Source organism: Podarcis vaucheri (genome assembly GCF_965113315.1).
Source record: "Podarcis vaucheri genome assembly, chromosome: 5".
Classification (NCBI taxonomy): domain Eukaryota; kingdom Metazoa; phylum Chordata; class Lepidosauria; order Squamata; family Lacertidae; genus Podarcis; species Podarcis vaucheri.
In genome coordinates, this window is record NC_138763.1 from 14,867,850 (window position 1) to 14,889,947 (window position 22,098).

The window sequence follows — 22,098 nt, forward strand, 5'->3', positions numbered from 1 at the left end:
AGTCAAGTGTGAATTTGTTTAAGGGGGAGGTTTCTGGGTCTGAACCCACAAACACGTTTTAGGCTTGCACCTGCAGGCTGCAAACACATTCCACATCCATGCATTCTTATACCCAGGATTGTGCTGCTATTCTCTCAAGAGGGGCAGCCGCTTTCTTGTATGTAAAATGACCCTTTGTGCATAGAGTTGCACAGGAAGCAACAGACAGTGGCTCCCTGCAGCCCTTTTTAAAGCATTTGCACCCTGCCAAGCAAAGGCACCATATTTTGAAGCTGCTCGCTTAACACTGTTAAAAGCAAGGGGGGAAATACGGCACAGTCCTTGTCATACCTCCAACGTACCATGGTTGAATGATCCCTTGGAAAGGTTTGTAGATCTGTCGATTAAGCCGCAGATTTACATTCTGTCCTGAGGACTAGATTGATGGGGTGGTAGGATTGAAATCATATGCCAACTCTCATCATGTACACCAGTCAGCCACCCTTGAGTAATATTAGAAGATTAAAAAATAAACTTGCACTAGGAATGGGTTAATCTTTCCATTTGGGTTTCTTTTGGTTCCTTGCTCTTTCCAGTCATAAGATCAGTTCACCACATTTCTGCGTATTTATGATTTCTTTAAAAAAGCCCCTGCAAAAATTCATCTGCAAATTTCACTTAATAAACTTGCAATTTTGCCTATTGTATGCATCTTTGCGGAGCAGTTTTTCCCAAGAGAATGCATCTCAATGTTATTTTCACCACATCCTCATTTTTATATACACTTTTATATACATATTTTTATATACACATGGATTCCTGCTTCTATTACTTGGTCGGAGAACCACATTGCAAATTTCAGGGATTGGCAAATTTCAAAGGACAGTTACGTTTTGATTCGTGTGTCATTTTTAGAAACTGTGAATTAGGCAGATTCACCTTTAAATGTGGAGTGAATTTAATTTTTCTGCCATCTCGACCCATGAGAATTTATCTGGTATTTTCTCTTCCCTTTTTTATTGTTTTCAGTGCAATTTCTTTCCTCATTAATTGATGGAGAACAGTCCAAAAACACAGGAGAAATGTTGAGCAGGCACCAACACAAGGAAGAGCACAGGTTCCCCGTCCCTGGTCTGGATCAACTGTACCATCCCTCTCCCAGGCAAGCCGAGAACCTGACGAGAATCAAATGCCTACATTGGTGGCTGGCAGGCGATGGAGGGAGCAGCTGTCTAGCCATTGATAGATCCCATCCTTAACACATAAACAAATTAGCAAGAAAGCGGTACTTCCAAATCACCTTTTTCATCCAGCAGAGTTGAAATAAGGCTTGACAATGACATTAATAAGGTAATACATTTCATTTAAAAAACAAATAGAAAGGCAAATATTTATACGCTCACATTTGCTCGCCAAGGCTACATGCAATTGCGTTGGTCAATATCACGAGGTAGCAATTTTACTGCAGAAATGATTGTAAATTGTCTCAGTCCTCCAGGGCAACTCTGGAAATTGAAACACTTTGTCACTTCAGTCTTAACCTGAGCTAAGGAAAATCAATAAAATATACATTTGGGGTGGGAGCATGGGCAGGAACACTTATGGCAGTGCAGTAGCTTGCTTGTTTATATTTCTTCCATAAGAATATATATTTTTATAATATTATAAGTACTGTGTGAAACTGGTTTAGCTGAGGGCAGGATTCCCCATAACCACCAACATGGGAAAGCAACCCAAAATATTGCCCCATCTTACATTATTTTGCCCTTGTAGGAATCCTTTCCAGCGTTGTGATTCCATCACGTTTGTCAATTTCCCCATCTCTATGAGTTGTTCCACACCTGTGGTTGCCAAGGTGGGAAATTAGACAACACCCCAGCACAAGTCAGCATTCTTACGGGTGAAAAGTATGGGGGGTTGAGTCTATAATCAGAATGCAGTGCTTGGGGGTGGTTGCATCAAATGCTGAACTAGAGAAAATGGAGACCTGGGTTTGAATTCTGTCTTGGCCATGGCTGAGACCTTGTGATATCCGGGTAAGTCTTACTGAGAGTGGACCCACTGAAAACAAGGGAGTTAAATTATTCCCACTATGGTAAGATGTACAGAATATCTGTTGAAATTTCAGTAGCTACTGCTACATTTAAATTAGTGTGTGCCTTTTTTTGCAGATTTGTGTTATTTTATCCTCTTTTTCAATTTTGATCACAGGATTCTTTCTTTTGGGGGGAGCAGTGCAAGCAGCCACTCTAAATATTAGCAATATCATATCAAGTTACTTTCCTGTATGTAAGTGCATTTTTCCTACACAAAAGTGGTGTGTGCATAGGAATATCATCCTTTGTTAAGTGGAGCTGAAAGTTTTAGCCAGTAAGGGGCTTTTGTCTCTCCTATATTAGGGCTGAACAATTTGTGACCCATCCAAATCAAACACAGTCTACTGATTTTGTATGGCGGCCATCCAAGGATTCAGCAAACCTCTGGTTTTGCTGCCTGCCTGGGATTGCAAAGAAACAGGGAGGTGTAAAGCACAAGCAAAGCGATAAGCTTCTGGGCTGTGTTTGGATTGGGAGAGGTCATTGTGCAAAATACATCATTTCCAAAATGGCAGAAGCTATTTAAAGGTTGCCACAAATAGAGATGGATGTACTCCACTTGGCTCACAGATTTAACTAGAAATGAGCCAAGCATCTTGACTTCAATATTGATAATAACTCGGTTCTTTGCTGAACCAGCCCCCAGCAAAGCAAGAGAGTCATTTGTCTGTGGCTCACTAGTTGGCTGGTTTGAACAGCTTCCCCTCCAGAAAAGTGTAAGAAGCAAAAGCTCACCTCCTGCACCATGGAAAATCTTTGTGCAGATAGGCTCCCCTGTGATAATGGACTCTCTCCCTGCCTCCTCTTCAGCCCTAGTTTTCTGAGGGTGAGCCAGTGGTGGGAAGTCTTCTCCAGCTCAGAATAAAATCCAAGCTGGAGAAGAATCCATGGGCTTCTAATGTTCTTCACCCTCTTTTGAGAGATATATGACTGAGCCTGTGTTGCTGAAGATTGTTTCTGGACTGAGCCTGGAGAAGTTCACCAGCAAGTTCACTTGCAACAGGCAAGCAAGTTCCTAATGCAAACATAATGAAAACGCATGGTTTGGTTCTGGTTTGAGAAAAAGTTATGGCTTGTACTGGGGTAGCCAACACGGTACTCTCCTAATGTTGTTGGACTGCTCATCAGTCCCAGCCGCCATGGCCAATTCTCAAAGATGAAGGGAGCTGTATTCCAGCTACATCTAGAGGGCATTACTTCAGCAACCCTGTTAGAGCAAAACTGTAAACTATGGTTTGTTTCTAACCACAATTGAAAGCTTCTAATGAACTATGAGGGAGATGCGGGTGGCGCTGTGGGTTAAACCACAGAGCCTAGGACTTGCCGATCAGAATGTCGGCGGTTCGAATCCCCCCAACGGGGTGAGATCCTGTTGCTCGGTCCCTGCTCCTGCCAACCTAGCAGTTCAAAAGCACCCCAAAGTGCAAGTAAATAAATAGGTACCACTCCAACGGGAAGGTAAATGGTGTTTCCGTGCACTGCTCTGGTTCGCCAGAAGCGGCTTAGTCATGCTGGCCACATGACCTGGAAGCTGTACGCCGGCTCCCTCGGCCAAGAAAGCGAGATGAGTGCCCCAACCCCAGAGTCGGCCACGACTGGACCTAATGGTCAGGGGTCCCTTTACCTTTAATTCACTATGAAGGGCTCCTGTAATGAGGGAACATGTGAGCCCAAGGTTCATGCCTCCCTGTGCACACAGTGCAAACCATGGTTTCTTGTGTCTGAATTGGACCAAAGTGTGCAAGAGGTAGATGGCCAATTATTTATTCCATTTACTGTTCATCCTTTTCCCCCCTTCCTAAAATGACTTCTGAAATGTTAGCCTGGAGTTTATGTTTTTGGCAGGGGGGATAAAAATAAGCTTTACGAGTTTCATATAATTTTTGAAGGCAGTTCATAGTCTGTGCTAATAATTCCTGACATTTCCATTAAAATAATGTACAGGGCTTTAGAGCTGCACCAAGTTCGCCTCTGCCAGTTTATAAGGATTTTTGTAATGTGCTCCAAATACATCATTATCACCTACAATTATAATTGCCGTTTTAATGAAATAATTACAAGCATACCACAGCAGATGCACAGATATAATTATCATAATTGCATAAATACCTGATTTTCAGCTAACAGTTACTTACAAGGAGCCTCTTGCAAAATTGGTAAAATGTCATCTACAGACGCTTGTCAGCAAATGAGTGATATGCATTTATATTTATTTATATGGCATATGATTTCATCCTATTAAATATGCTGTCTTCCCCTTGCCCCATGCCCAGCCAAAAATCTGTACTGGGAAGTTTTATAACAAGCTACCAAAAGCATTATTCAAGTGCTTGGATTTTAAGTCTATCTGAAATCCATCACTTAGCTTCATCAATGACCTAAAAAGACTCCCCACTGCCCTCATACATACAGAGCACCATAGAATTTGGCTCAGCATAGCATAGGTAAAGGTAAAGGGACCCCTGACCATTAGGTCCAGTCGTGGCCGACTCTGGGGTTGCGGTGCTCATCTCACTTTATTGGCTGAGGGAGCCGGCATACAGCTTCCTGGTCATGTGGCCAGCATGACTAAGCCGCTTCTGGTGAACCAGAGCAGCGCACGGAAACGCCTTTTACCTTCCCACCAACGCAGTACCTATTTATCTACTTGCACTTTGATGTGCTTTTGAACTGCTAGGTTGGCAGGAGCAGGGACGCTCACCCCGTCGCGGGGATTTGAACCGCCGACCTTCTGATCGGTAAGTCCTAGGCTCTGTGGTTTAACCCACAGCGCCACACGCGTCCCTGCATAGCATATCCAACATTAATTCAGTTGTTCCAAATGCATTCTGTGAGTTCCTTGCAAGCTTGTTAGGGGTTTGCCAATGTGAAAACTAGTAATTACTGCCCAACATTCCTATTGAGTATGTTATAGAGCATACTATATAACTACTATATATGTCTACAGAGCGATCTCCATGGGACTGAACCAGCCCAGGTGAGGTAAACCTTGCCGACCCCTGTTATAGAGGGACATCTCCATTCATGCTGGCAGAGAATGACGCTATATCTGCTACACCATTCAGCATTCCAATTAACACTTGACATTGCTGATTTGCTTCTCCCTGATCCTTTTTGCTGCTACACCACTCTAAGGTAAACCAAGGCCATTCGATCCAGGGTTCATAGTTAAACCATCTCCTCACTAACCATGAGATGTAACCAAGAATCCAATGTAATTGATAAGATGGAGGACAGCAGTTATTCAAGTCACAAAAAAGATGCCAAGGCAGTTAGCACTCAAAGTGGTTTCCCAATTGAAATAAACCTTTCACTTCCATCATTGGAATGTTTATCAGCATTCCAGTGGTGGCATTTCATTCTGAGAACTTCAAGGAATGTTGGTGAATGTTCCATCATGCCAAAACAGTTTTTCCATGGGAAAACCGGGGAGTTGCTACAGATCTCCAAGTCTCCCTATTTTCCAGGGACAGCCCTGGAATTACAGAACCCATCCCAGTTTCTGATTTGTTCCCAGAATGTCCCACTTTCCCTTAGGACATCCCTATTTTCATCAGAGAAACGTTGGAGGGTATGGAGCTATGCAACCCCCGAGCCAAGAAGATAAGTAACTATACAACCTTGAGATGACATCTGAAGGCAGCCCTGTGTAGGGAAGTTTTTTAAATATTTGATGTCTGATTATGTTTTTATATATGTTGGAAGCCACCCAGTCCAATCTGTGCAGTATAAATTATTCTTATTATTAGTAGCAGTAGTATTAAATAGAACGTTCCTATTGTCATATGAGAAATGTTGATGGGTATGGTTCTATAGGCAACAAACAAGGGGCACAATACACAATTTAAAAAGCAAACTACATGTATAATAAGCACAGAGACTTGATTACTCATAATGTGTAATGTGCAAAGATTACTCATAATGTGTAATTCCAGTTGGTAGGTACAGTGCTGCACTTCTGACAGAAGTCAGGAAGAGGCTATGGAACCAGAGAGAGAGAGAGAGAGAGAGAGAGAGAGAGAGAGAGAGAGAGAGATGATGATGATGATGATGACTTCATTCTGTATGGATGCAATCCTTAAACATGACTTCCTTAGTTCAATACAGACAGAAAAGAGAAATGGCGGGCATTTTCACATTTAGTCTGGCAGCAATACCATCAGAGCATTACCTTCCCCAGGAAGATGACTCCACAAAAGGATGCTAACTTTAAGCATTTTATGTTATTTCAAATACGTGGCATTAAGCTATTCTAACGGCATCTGATTGTGACTGGATGCAAAGGGCTGCGCTAGACGATGTTTGGTTCATTATCTTACAGTGTGTATTACTACCATAATAGCTCAAAAGGAAAGGTCTCTGTGGTATTTAAACAATAAAAAGGGAAAGGAACGAAACCTGGAACAAGCAGCACTTGAAACATCAACAACAAAATGAATATGTCTGGTAGTTTGTCACTGCACTGCTGGAGATTATGAGGCCAAATGCATTTCTGAAGATCTGCCAGAATGAATTGGGCTTCAGAGGTGTGTGTGTGTGTGTGTGTGTGCGCGTATGCAAATGCGCAGGTGCGCACACACACACACAGAGAGGCCACATTCACACCATACATTTAAAGTGCTATGATACCACTTTAAACAGTCACGACTTCCCCCAGAGAATTCTGGGAGCTGTAGTTGGTTAAGGGTGCTACGAGTTGTTAGGAGACTCCTATTCCCCTCGGAACTCGGTATGGTTTAACCATTGCTCCCACTCCACAGGGAACTCTGGGAATTGTAGATTTGTGGGGGGGGGGGGGGACATCTGTGCCCCACTTTCTGAAACTTGAATCAGTCCTGCCTTCTTCCTGAGATGGGAAAGGGCTTCTGAAAGCCAGAAAGGGCACACTAAAGAATTAACCTAGGCTATTTTGTAAGACCACTTGCACCTGTGTGAATCTGCCAAAGCTCTGACAGTTAGGGGTCACCACAGAAAAGGCCCACCGATCAAAATTGTGAGATTAGCGAGACCAGCTAAAGCCTCTGATCACAGAGGGTAGTGCATAATGTGAGAAGCTGGAGTACTGCTTATCCACCAACATACCTACCCTCATGCAAAAACACCCCTCTCCAAAAAAAGGGGGTATATTTGGGGACAATGCTCCTGTTAGAGCCAGTGGCTCGCACAAAGAGCCTGGGCACTCTTTGGGGGCTGTGTTTTTGCTGGAACCAAAACTGGACATCCCGGAATCCACTCAGAATCCGGGATAGCTTCTGTAATTCTGGGATGTCCCGCTTAAAGTGGAGCAGCTGAGGGGGTATGGTCTTGGCACACTGTGAAGCGTCAGAGTCTAAGGGAGCAGACCTATGCACAAGCAGCTGACACAAAGTAAGCCATTGCATGTTACACCAGATCCAAAGCCTATTCAGCAACAGGGCTGCTGTTGCTCTACCTAATACGGAACAACAAACCCCTGTGTTGCAAACTTAACACAACAAACAACACAAGCAACACGAAGACCAGTATACTAGATAGCACTGTAGTTCTTATTGCATAATATACATGATTTAGTACCACAAAAACAAAATGTGTACACTTGTAAATTCTCTAATATATTTGAAAACAAATGAACACATGTCTGTCAATCTTTGAAAGTCCCTAAAAGTATAATAAGTCTATGGTTGAAGCAAAGTAATAGATGCTATCCTATGGGCTAAGTGGTAAAACTTTTTAGGCGTTCATGGTGCCGAAGTAGTAAGTGAATAACAACGTAGGACAGTGATCCCGGATAATCTGACTGTTTCGCCGGAATCTTCTTCAGCACAACCCATAGATTAGAAAAATACACAAGGAGCAGTGGTCATGAGGATATGTAACTACTGCCTGGCAGAGGCAAAGGAGGCTTTAAAATAGTGCCTTATGCCTGGTTGATCACATGGTCAAGCTGAAGTCCCCCCTCTCTGGTTCTGCCCCTGCCACACTCCCAGAATGCCCTGTTTTGGGGACTCACACCAGCCTCAGCCAATTTCCGCTAAGCTCCAGTATTGTGCAAATTATGCCAGCCTATTTTCAGCTGAGCCAGGATTGGGCACTTAACACCCGCTGAGGACAGCTGAGCCAGCAATCCACTGTATCCTAAGCAGCTCATCCTGGCAGATTTTGCCATGAGATTTCCTGCGAAGTTGTTCAGGACTCGGGGGTTTCGTCTCTCCCTCATTTAAGGACTGGAATGAAAATCAAGTAATATGGAGGTGTATTGCAGACAAGAAACATACACATGTGCAGGTGGGCGATACCAAACGGTGGGGGGAAAAACGTTATCAAAACATCACACGAACTCTCTGCATGACAGCAAACATAATAGACTGTGACATATTTACCAGACTGCTCTGGCACTGACAGCAAATCCAGGGATGGCAAGGAATGCAAAAACCAACAAGCTGAGGAAATTGGAGATAGCCAGACACCACGACGCCAAGCTCAACAGCGGGTTTTGTTTGGGTTTTTTTAAAGGAATGCTAGAAATACTGTGGTACCCCGGGTTACAGATGCTTCAGGTTACAGACACTTTAGGTTACAGACTCCGCTAACCCGGAAGTAGTACCTCAGATTAAGAACTTTGCTGCAGGATGAGAACAGAAATCACACGACAGCGACGCAGCAGCAGCGGGAGGCCCCATTAGCTAAAGTGGTACCTCAGGTTAAGAACGGTTTCAGGTTAAGAACGGACCTCCAGAATGAATTAAGTTCTTAACCCGAGGTAACGGTAAAGGTTACCTGACCATTAGGTCCAGTCGTGGACGACTCTGGGGTTGCGCCGCTCATCTTGCTCTATAGGCCAAGAGAGCTGGCGTTTGTCCGCAGACAGCTTCTGGGTCATGTGGCCAGCATGACTAAGCCGCTTCTGGTGAACCAGAGCAGCGCATGGAAACGCCGTTTACCTTCCCGCCGGAGCAGTACCTATTTATCTACTTGCACTTTGATGTGTTTTTGAACTGCTAGGTGGGCAGGAGCTGGGAGTTTAGACCACAGCACCACCCACGTAATAACATTCCCCATCAGCTTGATGTTAAGTCCAGAGAGTGTCCTTTTCTTTCTTCAGTTAAAGTAATTGCCCTCTCTATTTCATAAGATTTTAATATCTTCCAGCCACACACATGGATATAGCTCTTCCTCTAGAACACTTTGCTTGAGTGCCAGGCAGGTCTTACATTCTTCCTGTTATATTAACTTTTCTCGTGGTTGTCCTTGTTCATAAGCAGCAATGAACAACCAAGGTTTCAGCCAGGTGCAAACCTAAGGGGAGGCATAAAGGTAAAGGTAAAGGTACCCCTGCCCAAACGGGCCAGTCTTGCCAGACTCTGGGGTTTGTGCGCCCATCTCACATTTATTGGCCGGGGGCCAGCGCTGTCCGGAGACACTTCCGGGTCACGTGGCCAGCGTGACAACGCTGCTCTGGCGAGCCAGAGCCGCACACGGAACGCCGTTTACCTTCCCGCTGGTAAGCGGTACCTATTTATCTACTTGCCCCCGGGGGTGCTTTCGAACTGCTAGGTTGGCAGGCGCTGGGACCGAGCAGCGGGAGCGCACCCCGCCGCGGGGATTCGAACCGCCGACCTTTCGATCGGCAAGCCCTAGGCGCTGAGGCTTTAGCCCACAGCGCCACCCGCGTCCCTAAGGGGAGGCATAGCTACACACAAATATATAACTCCCAATATATTATTTTATTATCTTTATATTATTTATATTATTTTATTATCTTTATCACATCTTCCAAGGAACTAAAGGTAATATACAATGGTTCATCCTCTCCCATTTAATCATCACTAAACGCTGCAAGGTAAGGGACGCAGGTGGCGCTGTGGGTTAAACCACAGAGCCTAGGACTTGCTGATCAGAAGGTCGGCGGTTCGAATCCCCACAACGGGGTGAGCTCCCATTGCTCGGTCCCTGCTCCTACCAGCTAGCAGTTCAAAAGCACGTCAAAGTGCAAGTAGATAAATAGGTACCGCTCAAGCGGGAAGGTAAACGGTTTCCGTGTGCTGCTCTGGTTCTCCAGAAGCGGCTTAGTCATGCTGGCCACATGACCCGGAAGCTGTACGCCGGCTCCCTTGGCCAATAAAGTGAGATGAGCGCCGCAACCCCAGAGTTGGTCATGACTGGACCTAATGGTCAGGGGTCCCCTTTACCTAAAGGCTGCAAGGTAGGGTAGGGTAGAGATGCCCCCCAAATCACCAAATGAGCTCCATCACTGAAAAGGAATTTCAACCTGCATCTTGTTTAACACATTCTGCCCAGTACACCACATGTAACTTTCAATAAAATATAACGTTAAGTCACAACCTGGGTCTTGTCCCCTCTTTAATTTCCTTGCAGCCAAATTCTATGTTCATTTTCTCAGAAGTTTGCATTTAAAGTCATGTGAAGGCTGTGATCCTATACCCGCTTGCCTGGGAGTAAGTCCCACTCATCTCAGTGAGATTTACTTTTGAGTATAACTGTTTAGGAGTACACTGTGAATTCCATAAGACTTATTTCTAAATAAGAAATCTGTAAGGCTGCGTCCATGAGCTGAAGTTATGGTAAATAACTATTTTATGAAAGTTTTTTAAAAGTTAAATAGAGGATAAGCTTCATAGAGGATAAGCTAGCCATGATGGCTATTTTCTACTTCCTCTGTCCGAAGCTGTATGCCTCAGAAAGCCAGTTGCTGAGAATCGAGAGTGTTGTTGCTTTCCTGTGTTTAGAGAAGATTTAATGTCTGATATTTTATCGCTTTAATATCATCATCATCATCATCATCATCATTAATTCTGTTGGAAGCCGCCCAGAGTGGCTGGGGAAACCCAGCCAGATGGGAGGGGTACAAATTATTATTATTATTATTATTATTATTATTATTATTATTATTGGCAGGCTTATCGTGTGCACCTGGCTGGCCACTGGAAAACCAGATGCTGCACTTGATAGGGTTGATCCAGCCTCTTCTTATGTTTACACTGAACGCTCACATATATAAGTAGTGGCTTGGGATCCAGACTTCTTCATGTTGTTGTTAAAGTATGCTTAAAGTAGACCTGCTGAAATCAATGGTCCTGTTGATATCGGTGGAAATCCTCTAAGCAAACTCTGGGTTCAAACCAAGGTATTATTGTGATTTTAACCCATCTCAGTTTGATACAGGCAATGGCCTTCAAAAAAAATAAATAAACGTAAAGAACAACAAATGCGTAAATTAAAAAATAAAAACATTGGCTTGGATCCAAAGTAGGACAGAACAATTTCTGGGCACTTAAGGAGTCGGAGGTCTTGTTGAGCAGGAGCCCAGCCCATGCCACAAGGCAGCTCCGGCTAAAACCAGAGCAATTTCTGATGTGGCCTTCTGCTCAAAGAAGGTATTAAAATACCATTGATCACATTTAAAGTACCACTTTGGATCATGTGTGTTTTTTTTCCATCCATCGTCCACCTCTGCATCCATTCTCTAATACCAGGCTCTTAGCTAATGACCTGCCTTCTGCCAAGATGTCTTTCTTTGTGTAGAATCAAAAGTCCTGTGTCTTACTAGGAACACTGTATGAGTTAGGGATGGAGGAGAAATCCAATTAAAACAGATTTATATATGGAATTCGGTGGTTCAGACCTTGCCCATATTGGACTACCTCTTGCATGTCTAAATCGCTCATGCATTGTCAGGGGTTTTTGTTGTTGTTGTTTTGCTTTTCTTTAAAATTTAACCAATTATATGCCATGTTATATGCAAAGTTTTATGAAAAACGTACATTTCCGGAGTATAATTTTCAAAGTATTAATGCTTAAGTCTTTTGAAGCAGTTATGTACATGGCTGTGTATCTTTGGTTGCTGCAGAAAACCTGGAGCCTACATACATACACCTCGATGCACTTAAGGCTCCCTGCACACAACTAGTACTCTTGATTTTTGCACGGTGCAAGTTGCACTGCTGAAACTGATGTGCCTTGGAATGCATGCAAATTCCCCCTGTGTGCGTGGAAATTTAGAACAATTGGGGATAAACTGCAGGGAGGAGACGGAGCCAGCAGGTGGCATCCTGACCCATACCACTGGCTGTGCATAGAACATACCCCTGTAAAACTCCTGAAAGGGACTAAAGGCAATCAGTTTGCACTGCTCCAAGTTACTTAGCACATTGTGGTGTGTGATTTAACAGTCCGGAAGGAATAGGAAACATTTAAAATAGTCATCACCATTATCATCATCATCATCATCATCATCATCATCATCTGTGTTTTCTCCTCCTCTTCCTCCCCCTCTAGAACAACAGAAAAGGGGTGGGGGAGGGGATATATACTACTTCTCACTAGACTCCATTAGACAGACATTAAGGGAGAAGGACAATGGTAAGATCTGCCAGCTCAAGCAGTTTACCATGCAGGGGATCTCTGGCTCAGCCAGCTGATTTCTGGCTCAGCCAACATTAGGTTCCCAAACCCAGCTAGGCTGAAGATATGGCAGCACAACTTGCTCATCCAGGCTCAGCCATCTGAGCTGAAGCTGGAAAAACCAAGGGCAGTACATATAAGTAAGTTCCCATATGGGGCAGGAGGCGGGGGAGACTTCGGCTGAATCCCAACCAGGGGTCTGCTTCTGTTGTTGGGTTTTGTTTTGTGTTTTTTTTGTGATGGGTAAAGCAATACAGTGGTGCCCCGCAAGACGAATGCCTCGCAAGACGGAAAACCCGCTAGACGAAAGGGTTTTCCGTTTTGGAGCTGCTTCGCAAGATGAATTTCCCTATGGGCTTGCTTCGCAAGACGAAAACGTCTTGCGAGTGTTCCGATTTTTTTTCGCTCCCCCCCTTTTTCTAAGCCGCTAAGCCGCTAATAGCCTTTTAGCCATTAAGCCGCTAAGCCTTTAATAGCCGCTAATCCGCTAAACCGCTAATAGCGCTAATCCGCTAAGCCGCTAATAGGGTTGCTTCGCAAGATGAAAAAACCGCTAGACGAAGAGACTCGCGGAATGGATTATTTTCGTCTTGCGAGGCACCACTGTAATTATGCTCTGTCCTCCATCTAGAGATAAATTAGGCCATGGATTATTTGTGTGTGTGTGTGTGTGTGTGTGTGTGTGTGTGTGTGTGTGTGTGATTGATTGATTGATTGAGGCTGCAATCCGAAACACACTGTGGGGGGATTAACAGGGGTCAGCAAACTTTTTCAGCAGGGGGCCAGACCACTGTCCCTCAGACCTTGTTAGGGGCCGGACTATTTTTTTTTTGGGGGGGTGAACAAATTTCTATGCCCCACAAATAACCCAGAGATGCATTTTAAATAAAAGCACACATGTGGCGTTTGCTGTCCTAGGTGTGTGACATCATACTGGGTTCATAGGGAAAGTGTTAACTAATAGTAAAATGACCAACCAATGGGAACGCAGGGGGCAGAGTTAACTGTGTATAAGGTTTAAGCGCAGAGGTTTTTTTGGAGAGAGTTAGAGTTAGGGTAGAGAAGACAGTCTGGAGTTAGAAGAGATTGATAAGCGAAGTCTGTGGGTGGGGCTAGTTGGATGTGAAAGAGTGAGAGAATTTGTTAAGAGGAGTCAGTCAAACAGTTGAGATAATCAGTCAGAAAGTATTAGGAAGGTATAGGCCGGTAAAGAAACTAAAGTCAAGAAACTGACAGGAATATTATCTGAGAAACCATAAACTTGTTAATGTCTGTAAAATAAACTTGGTGGGGTTTTTTGGTTCACTTTTAACAACTGTTTGGACTCAGTTGGTTGGTGGCAGCGGGGAAGCAAGCACAGTAGTGGCACAGGGATCAAGAGACCGTTAAACGTCCAGGGACCCTGTGTGATTGCCACAACACATTCTACTCATGTAAAAACACACTGATTCCCAGACAACCCATGGGCCGGATTTAGAAGGCTATTGGGCCGGATCCGCCCCCTGGGCCTTAGTTTGCCTACCCATGCCTAAGACTATTCAGCTCAGTCACATGGCTTGGCAACCTGTTTCCCCTGTTTTCCCTCTGCCAGGCCCAGGCAGAGAAGCACCATCTGCCCCACTGCTGAATGGGGCACACTTGATAAGGCAGCTCAGCATCTCTCCATTATCCCAGCATCAGCACTGCTGCACCAAGACAAGAAGCAACTTTGCATTGGTCCCGGGAGTCCCAGTTGCATGAATATTTCCTCCCAATTCATGGAGGAGCAGCTCCATTTCCCCAGACAATATGCATTAAGAGATCATAAAGGGGGTGTTGGGGAAGAGAGAAAGGCCTGTTGGCAGTCCTTGCACAGGATTTAAAGGGCCCTCTGTCATGGGTGCAGATCTGCTGTAGCTGCACTCACTGTTTGCTGTTGGAAAATAGCAGGTGACAGATTCCCACTTCACTGTTTGCCCTCCTAATGCGGGTCTGCATAATTAATTAACTTTGGGCAAATGTTATCTGGAATTGGAATGGCAATGTAGACACAAGAGATAAAAAGGGGGGGGGAGAAGTTTCAGAAAGTCATTCAATGGGAGGAGATTTCTGAAAGTTTACAAACTGGTTCCTGAATATATTTGCATAATGGGCCCATGAGAAGATGATAAACCTTCAAAAGCGCTTTTGATTGTGCACTCCTGGGACTGGAAACCACAAGAAGGGAGCGGATCCTGCTCCTGGATTTCCCACAGGCATCTGGTTGGCCATTTGGAGAATCGGCTGCTGGACTAGATGAGCCGATGGGTCTGATCCAGCAGGACTCATCTTATGCTTTTTATGTTTTATGCTTAGGATGCTATTGAGACAGTTCTACACAACGCCACTTTCAATTCTGTCTGTACCTGCAAAGGTTTTTGAGGTGGTCATCCTGCTTCCTTTCCAATCAGTCCATGTCCTGTAACTTCCTGATGAAATCCTGCACCTTTTTGTACCAACAGTGTGCTGGATTGCTGTTGTTATTGGTCCTGCCCTCCAGAAAGCAATGATCAGGGAACATTGGGGAAGCAACACAGAGCAGCACATGGAGAGGAATGATATGTGGACAGCCCTGCCTACATCTACCGCTTAAGGAGCAATCCTGTGCACAAGAAGCTGGCAAGTCAATGTAAACTAAGCCGGCATAAATGTACACCGGCTACAAACCATGTAGGGGAGCGGAACATGTGTTGTTCTTGGCCCCAAGGTCTCTGGGTGCATTGACTCCCACCCACTCCCCTGCCCATAGCAAACACTCCCCTCCTCTCCTGACCTTCATGAATTCGGTATGAAGATCTGAAGGGAGATTCTAAGGTCATTCGGCTGAATCACCTACAATATGCTGTACTAACACTATCCAGTTGTTTTGACGTCATTAGCAATATCTTTTCCTGCAGAATCCAATCCTGTAGCTGGTTCCTCCTGCCTAAGTGTAGAACAGGCAACTACTACCATCATCATAATAAATATAAACTACAACTCCCATCAGCCCTAGCTAGCAGGACCAGTGGTCAGGGATGATGGGAGTTGTAGTCCCAAAACATCTGGAGGGCCATGTTTGCCTATGCCTGGTGTAGAACCTTACATTTGTCCCTATTGAAATTCATTTTGTTCGTTTCAGCCCATTTCTCCAATCTGTGAAGGTCATTTTGAATACAGACTCTGTCTTTGGTGGCATTGGCCAACCTTCCCAGTTTGGTATCATCTGAAAATTGGATGCAAATCTTCTCGATACCTTCATCCAATATGTTTATAAAGATGTTGAACAGCAACGGGCCTAGCACAGACCCCTGTGGCACCCCACTTGTCACTTTCCCCCCAAGATGATGAGGAACCATTCATGAGCACTCTTTGGGTTTGGTCAGTCAACCAGCTACAAATGCACCTAACAGTTATCTTGTACAGTCCTTATTTTGCCAGCTTCTCCAACAAGAATACCAAAGAGGACTTTGTCAAAGGCCATACTGAAATCAAGATACACTACATTCATAACAAAGCAGAGACATCACCTTGCCAACAAAGGTCTGTATAGTTAAAGCTATGTATGATGTATGGAAGTGAGAGCTGGACCATAAAGAAGGCTGATCGCTGAAGAATTGATGCTTTTGAATTATGGTGCTGGAGGAGACTCTTGAGAGGCCCATGGACTGCAAGAAGCTCAAACCTATCCATTCTGAAGGAAATCAGCCCTGAGTACTCACTGGAAGGACAGATTGTGAAGCTGAGGCTCCAATACTTTGGCCACCTCATGAGAAGAGAAGACTCTCTGGGAAAGACCCTGATGTTGGGAAAGATTGAGGGCACAAGGAGAAGGGGACGACAGAGGACGAGATGGTTGGATAGTGTTCTTGAAGCTACCAGCATGAGTTTGACCAAACTGCAGGAGGCAGTGGAGGACAGGAGTGCCTGGCGTGCTCTGGTCCAGGGGGTCACGAAGAGTCAGACATAACTAAACGACTAAACAACAACAACACATTCACAACATTCCCCTGATCCACAAAGCCTGTAACTCTATATAAAAAGAAATGAGATTCATTTATAGTTTTGAACATTTCATTTCCTTCTCACTTAAACATTTACAGTTCATCCCACGCACAACCAGCAGGTACATCTATACCTGCAACTCAGGGTAACACTTCATACATCTCATGAAGCGGGTTATAGTCCACAAACAACCATGGCATAGTAAGTATGTTCATCACATGGCACACTGTTACTTTTTCTTAGCGCTAACTCTCATTCAGATCTCCCTTCCTTGTCTCTTTATTCTCTTTAAGGATTCTGTTGACAGAAGAACTGCATTCCCCCATGCGCTGTCAAATTTTGAAGAGAATGTTTACCATTTAGAGATTGCTCTTTTAGATGGAGTCATGGATTGTTCCATTCTTCAGAGACCCATATGCGCTCTGCTGCTCACACAAAGCTCCAACTCAAGCAAAGAACCTGAGCATAGGAACAGCTATTATGAAGAGAGCTTGTCCATCTTTTTGTTGTCATTATTAAAAATGAATCAGAGTGAAAGTGTGGTGGAGGCAGAAAATAAAAAAAATTAAATTGCAGCTCTGAACACTTTTCAATCAGTTTTGCCTTCATCTTCAAATATATATAGTTGTGGGAAGAAGCAGTCCAGAAGCAGTCAAGAGCAACAGCAAGAATGTATTGCTTTTACCATGCACGCACATATGCACTAGCGAAGGCAGGACAATTTGCAGAAATATATTGTATTGTGCTGTTTGTCATGCCTAGCCTGAGAACAGAAATTGAAAATAAGGAGTCATAATGACCATTAAGTTTTAATGATCTGTTTTCCAGCTCCCTATTTAAATAATTAAAATGAACATTACCCATGATTATAAGATGGTTACAACAAGCCTCTCGGTGTTACACTCATTTTGCATCACCAGCGCTGGAAAAAGGCTGCAGTCTCCAACAAATTAAGAATTCAGAAAGTTCCCTCGTACCAAGTCTGTTTGCCCACCCATGTCGTCTACTCTGACTATCAGAGTCTCTCCCAAGTTCTTGGCAAGATCACGTCCTGCTCCTTTCTGAAAAAGCAGAAATTCAGGATGGAACCCAATTCCTTCTGAATGTAAATCATGTGCTCTGACCACTGAGCTATGGCCTCTCCCTTCAATTGCCAGGAGGGTAGCAACCCTCCATTTGTTGCCACCTCCAGTCGCTTCAATGGCAAGGATGGTGCTGTAGACATGAAGTCAAATGTGTCTCTTCAACAAAGCAAACAGAGAAACGTTTGAGGGCAGCGGTGGATCACCTGCATCAGCAGACAGTTCTGGACAATGGCCTCTAACTCTCTATAAAGTGGTACCTCTGGTTACATACGCTTCAGGTTACAGACTCCGCTAACCCAGAAATAGTGCTTCAGGATAAGAACTTTGATTCAGGATGAGAACAGAAATCATGCTCTGGTGGCGTGGCAGCAGCAGGAGGCCCCATTAGCTAAAGTGTTGCTTCAGGTTAAGAACAGTTTCAGATTAAGTACAGACCTCCGGAACAAATTAAGTACTTAACCCGAGGTACCACTGTATTCTGTAAGAACCCCATGAGAATAGATAAACTGGATTGTGAAAGCAGTGCATTTATGGACACGTTTATGGAAATTAAGGACAACGGGAGTTGAATGGGGTCAGGTGTTTGGCCCCACTGACACATAGTTCCCCTTGGCACTTCTGTCCATTGGTCAGCTTAGATCATTGAGAAAGGGAGGTTTTCACACATCATCTTCTATACATTAAGTCTTCTCCAGATTCCAGAAACCTAATCATCCAAGACCTGAGGAAGCCTTCATGCACAGAGATCTAACACACTAACACAAAGATAGCAGGGTCCAGGAGGAGTCGTGCATTGTATAAGGTGGGGCAAGGAGTGCAGCCCCGCAGCCCCTGTCAATATGTTTGCCCTCTGTGTGTTTAAAAGTGAAAGCAACTAAAAAGCACTGGCATGGTGCAGGCTAAGGAGAGGGACTCAGTTTTGGTGATTTTGCCTTACCGCTTCCTGTTGCTGCAGGATGCCATTTTAATACTCATAAGATCCCAAGTTAAGCGTCCAAACCATTGGCTCTCATCTGGCGTCATGATGATGCAACATAGCTAAAGGATTCGAAGCCAAAACAGAGCGATAGCAGTACTTCATGCCTTCAGTCTGGCATTTTATGAAGGTAGGGCACCAGCAGTAAGAAGGACTATGATTGCTACAATGGTAGCTCCTGTCAGAACCAACAGCTGCTACAGTCACCTTGAAACTCATGTGGTGCACCCCCAGAGTCAATCGAAAATGGAGAGATGGGACCACAAAGCCCCTTCATCAGCTCTGTTGGAAGACCAGCAGCCATAACTATCAAGTAGCAGAAAAGAAGGAACAGAAGGGTAGAAAGGGGTGGTGTGGGGTGGGTGGGGTGCTTTAATCCAACCAGGCCCCCCAAAAGTCCAAATTTCAGTAAAGTAATATGAACCACCTCTCCCCATATAAACCAACCCATACTCTGTGATCATTATCTGAGGACCTTCTTTGTGTGCCCACTCAACAAGGAGGTATGGAGGGTGGCTACACAAGAATGGGGCCTTTTTAGTGGTGGCTCCCGACTTGTGGAAGGCTCTCCCCAGGGAGGCTCACCTGGCTCCGTCATCTACATACTTTGAGGTGCCAGGGAAATACATCCCTTTTTAACCAAGCCGCTGGCTTTTAACTATCAACAGCCTTTTTGTAGGTGTGGTATGTTTTAATGTAAGGGTTTTTTTAATGTTGGTTTCAATATGTGTCTTTGTTTGTTTTTTGCTTAAAATATTTAAAGTGGTTTTGTTGCCAGGGCAACAAAAAGCGAGCTATAAATTTAATAAATAATAATAAATAGCAATAAACCATAACTTAGCCCTATTTAGATATAATAATAAAATTTAGGAGAGCATTTAGAAGGAAAGTCTCTTTATTCTTTTTTTGTTTCCCCCTCAGGTTCAACTACTCCTCAACTACACATGCATCCTCTTCAACCTTCCCTTTTGCTTTGGAACTAAAAAACAGAGTCAGGTACACATTTGTACATTTAAAAGTAATGGAACCCTGCATCTTTATTTATGACTATGTAAAATCAATGCCTGGTAATAGAAGGCGAAAGTCACTCAGCTAATTACACATGCTTGATGAACAGCATAACAACAGCCACTGCTGCACTGCACGTTTGTCAAGGCATGTAAATTACTGCAGTTATTCTTATTCAAAGGAGATATGGGACTGCAAGATGAGGATGTTTAGAAGAACACCCCAATTTCCCCCTGGCACACATTAGTTTGGTCATCTGCAGCCCTGGAAGTTAATAAACGGCATCTTCACCACATAAAATATAAAGGAAAGGCCACAACAAAATTAAACTTTCAGAAATAAATATTTTTCATTATCATTCTTGCAGAGTCTACTGAGGTTCAGAGAACAGTCGCCATATATTTTGCGTCTAAAACATGATTTGGAAGGCCTAAAAGACCCTCAAAGTGGTTGGAAGCCTCTCTCTCACTGTAGCAGCTGTTGGTTCCAAAAGTTGCTACAGGAAAGTGGAGAGCCCCATCATAGCTATCTCCCCTTCACTCTGAAGAGCACTGATGCAAGAAGAGTCATGCATTGTTGAACAGTAAGCAGGTGGGCAAGCGAAACAGATTAGAACTGTTGCACCCATCAGAAACGACAGCTGCTACAGTCAGCTTGTGGCTCCTCACCATGGAGAGGCTCTGTTGAGGCCTCCTGTGTGAACTGGACCTGACGTAGGACACAATAATGCCTGGCATGCTACACGAACAGAGGCTATAGGTGAATGGCTACCCACGTGACCATTATTGCCAGGATACTAGCAATATGAAGGGCGAAGGAAAACATCTTAGCTGGTAGACTGGAGCACCATCATTTAATTCATTATTATATTTTTAACAAATGAACAATCACCATTCGAACTTTTTGCCTTGGGCACCAAAAAACAACAACAGATCTGGCTCACTCCTGGTGAAGCTCAGGGAGCAGAAGCAGTGTTGCTCATTGGAGGACCACCATTGCTGTCCTTCTGCTGGTTGAAGACACTGACAATGAACCCCTTTCATTCAGTGAGAACTGAAATGAGCCACTCCATATGAAGAAGTTTGTCACTTGCTGCTATTTCATCTTGCTTTTTTTTTAAGGTTGCAGGTGACACATGTGCCCTATGTTTAACATAGCTGTCAACGTTTCCCTTTTTTAAAGGGAAATTCCCTTGTTCCGAATAGGTTTCCTCTCAAGAAAAGGGAAAAGTTGACAGCTATGATGTTCACCCGGTGCTATACCAGCTGCATTGGCTCCCGGTGGAGTACAGGATCAGGTTTAAGGTGCTGGTTTTAACCTTCAAAGCCCTATACGGCCTAGGACCCTCATACCTACGGGACCGCCTCTCCTGGTATGTCCCACAGAGAAACTTACGGTCCTCAAATAAAAACATCTTGGAGATCCCAGGCCACAGAGAGGTTAGGCTGGGGTCAACTAGAGCCAGGGCTTTTTTGGCTGTGGCTCCAATCTGGTGGAACGCTCTGTCACAAGAGGCTAGGGCCCTGAGGGACTTGACATCTTTCCGCAGGGCCTGCAAGACAGAGCTGTTCCACCAGGCCTTTGGCCAGGGCACAGCCTGACTCCCTCCCTCGGCAATCTTCGTGGAGCTCTGGCCCAATGCTTGCCAGTGGCTTGATTTGAATCAATTTTATAATGAATGATTTTAGAGTGTTGTGTTGTGTTGTACTGTTGTACTGTTTTATTGTTGTTAGCTGCCCTGAGCCCGGCTTCGGCTGGGGAGGGCGGGATATAAATTATTATTATTATTATTATTATTATTATTATTATTATTATTATTATTATTATTATTATTAAAATCATTATGCAATGCAGAGTTATTTTTCTACAGAGCTGTTCTTTTTAATGCTTGATATTTTACTGTGGTTCTATAATTTGTTGGAAGCTGCCCATCATAATAATAATAATAATAATAATAATAATAATAATAATAATAATTACTATTAATCAGCAGGAGCATTATCCTTTGCTGGATTTAACTCCTGGTGAAGGATGGATCAGAAATGCAATCAATCAATCAATCAATCAATCAATCAATCCTCTCCCACATATCCAATGGGGTCACTGAGCCACAAAGTCTAGCCCATGTTACTGCCAGCCACACACCATCTGTGCATTGAGTACACAAGAAAAGGCTTTGTGCATGTACCAACTTACATACATGTACATCCATCTAGCAAAAAAAATTGGACTCAGACCCCACACAAGAATACAAGAAAGAACTGAACAAGATTGTTAAGGAGCTACCCCCACACATCCAGGAACAGATCCTCCCCAACACACCAACAGAACCTCGACCAGGAACTTTCTATCTTCTACCTAAAATACACAAACCAGGAAATCCAGGACGCCCCATCATTTCAGGTATTGGCACTATTACAGTGGGTGTCTCCGGTTATATGGACTCTGTTCTGAAACCATATGCCATCAGTGCTCCCAGCTATGTACGTGACACCACAGATTTTCTGAGGAAAATACAATCTTTAAATAACCTTCCCAACAATACTATACT

At 44.0% G+C, this 22,098-nt stretch overlaps 1 protein-coding gene and 1 long non-coding RNA gene across 10 annotated transcripts in view; one reads left to right on the forward strand and one right to left on the reverse strand.

Moving 5' to 3' along the window:
• The window catches only part of NLGN1 (neuroligin 1), a 674,832-nt gene that overhangs the window by 469,976 nt on the left and 182,758 nt on the right, over nucleotides 1-22,098 (reverse strand). The window lies entirely within an intron of this gene.
• The window catches only part of LOC309533343, a 598,890-nt gene continuing 586,828 nt past the window's right edge, over nucleotides 10,037-22,098 (forward strand). The window contains exon 1 of the long non-coding RNA XR_014220145.1: nucleotides 10,037-10,257. This is a non-coding gene — a long non-coding RNA (uncharacterized lncRNA). The remainder of the gene's footprint in view (nucleotides 10,258-22,098) is intronic.